At 36.5% G+C, this 2,025-nt stretch overlaps 1 non-coding gene across 1 annotated transcript; it reads right to left on the bottom strand.

Annotated features, from left to right (window-relative positions):
* Nucleotides 1-296: 296 nt before the first annotated feature.
* LOC121146303 lies at nucleotides 297-421 on the bottom strand. The gene has a single exon (XR_005882176.1). It is a non-coding gene; the product is annotated as a small nucleolar RNA ACA64 (small nucleolar RNA).
* Between the last annotated feature and the right edge of the window lie 1,604 nt (nucleotides 422-2,025).

Below are 2,025 nucleotides of genomic sequence, written 5' to 3'. Positions count from 1 at the left end.
TCTAGCCCCCATGTGGTGGTTGGAAGACTACTTCCCCAGGTTCAAGCTCCACTCCCTCGCAGTCCTGCCCCCAGCTCAAGCCCCCAGGCGAGCAGTGAAGCAGTCGTACCCGATTCACAGAGCTCTGTGGGTAGTCTTCGGCGCTCCGGCAGACCGAATACTGGCTCCGGAAGCGTGCATGGTAGCAGCTGCGTGTGATCCAGGCATGAGACGCTACTTGATCCAGGCATGCGGTGGCTGGAAGACTCTTTGGTTTTCTTTTTGCACCTGCTTGTCGTTTCCTGTTTTCTGTTTTGTGCTGTCGGGGCCTGGGTCTCACCTTTCCACACAGGCAGTGGGAGATGAGCTGAGGCTCCTGGTGGCTCCAGGCACTGAATCTCACCCATGGCTATGGCCAAAGCAAGGGCGATTTTCATCCAGCGCCAGTAGTTGTGTTTTTTTTTTTTAACCAATGTAGTTGTAAATGTCCACCTTCCATTAATTTTTTAACACACTCTTGCATCATCTCAGAGCATGTTTCTTTGAAGCTATCCTTTTTAATGAAGCCAGGTTATGTTTGATGTATTAGGTGTGAGCTACTTAGAAAAAGAGAACATTTCCTACTGATTTTATACTTCGCACAGTATTGCACAAGAGTACATATTATAATGATTCAGGTGAATTAATAAATGTATTAATATTAGTTGACTTCATTACCTGGAAATAGTCTCATCCAGTCACGTAAAAAGTGGATAATATTTTGTATCATTGAAGAATATTCTCAGTGGAATAGCATTTCAATTCTAAGTTTTTTGGACTACTGCATTTGATAGTTACATCCTCCTTTGGAAATAAACAGTGAATTAATTCAGTCAGGAAGGTTATAGAGGGCTTTCGTTGGCATCAAAAATTGTTTCTTTAACAGTTAATTAATGGTTGCCTCTGAAAAATATTTTAAGTCAAATAAAATATGAGAAAAGAGATAACTATAATTAATGACCACATAAAAGAAAGCAAAACTTGTAATTCTGGTTATATTTTGTGAATTTAAAAGACTAGTCAAAAATTTAGTCATGTAAATATTTTTCTTAAAAAAAAAGCACAAATGGAAATCTAACCTCTATGGAATAACTGTGTTTCCACAATGCAAGCCAATGGCTCTGTGATTTTTGGAAGACTGTAACTTTTCAGGCTCTCAAACTTGAGTTTGATGTTCACGCTCCCAAGAAGAAAACATGTATTTTTGGATTCATGAAGGAAGCTACCAGTTTGGTATAAGTGTAAGGGAAAAACAAAGAAACAGTGGTAATTGGCTGTCTAAACTTCACTTATAACTCAGTTGTGAAGGTGTAGAAAATCAGTATTTTGATGGACAAATTTTGTTAGAGATCAGTCAATGGGACTACTGAAAGTTCTATGTCTAAGCATCATCACCCTTTAAACAAAATATACTTTGTTCATCTTTCACAAATAATAAGAGAGCTATAGATAATATTCGAACATGAAATACACCGTTACCTTTGGAATTAGAATTTAAATAGTGTGACTCTTTATTTCATTTTCTTCCCTGTAGCAAAAATGAAATGTTGTGTTTGTAAATATTGAACAGATGTCTGTGAGTTGGATGGATCTGATTTATAGCATTTGCTGGTTTTCATAACACAATTTGTTTTTTTGCCTTGAGTTATTTCAAGCTACCAATATGATCCCAATTTTAAAAACTGGATAGAATATTGAGTTACTTTTGCATCATTTATTCATTTCTCTATTTTTACACAAATAGAACAGATTTTATGTATTTTATCTACAACATTTTTAGCATGTAATAATTTTCTCCTTCCTCTTTGTTTCCTTCCTTCTTGTATTTTTTTTTCCTTTCCATAGCATACATTTTGCTTAGTTTAGAAACACAGGCGTATTCCTCCTCTGCATACATATGTTCAACAACTAGAAAGCAGGAAGACCAGCATTCCTTCATGTTATAGGCAATAGTTTTAAGCAATAATCAAATTTCAAGCTATCAGTTTCACTCATATACAAAGCAGT

Source organism: Ochotona curzoniae, unplaced genomic scaffold (genome assembly GCF_017591425.1).
Source record: "Ochotona curzoniae isolate NIBS_2020 unplaced genomic scaffold, NIBS_Ocur_1.0 scaffold_3890, whole genome shotgun sequence".
Classification (NCBI taxonomy): domain Eukaryota; kingdom Metazoa; phylum Chordata; class Mammalia; order Lagomorpha; family Ochotonidae; genus Ochotona; species Ochotona curzoniae.
Note: the sequence above shows the minus strand (reverse complement) of the source record. Positions and strands in the feature narration are given on the sequence as shown.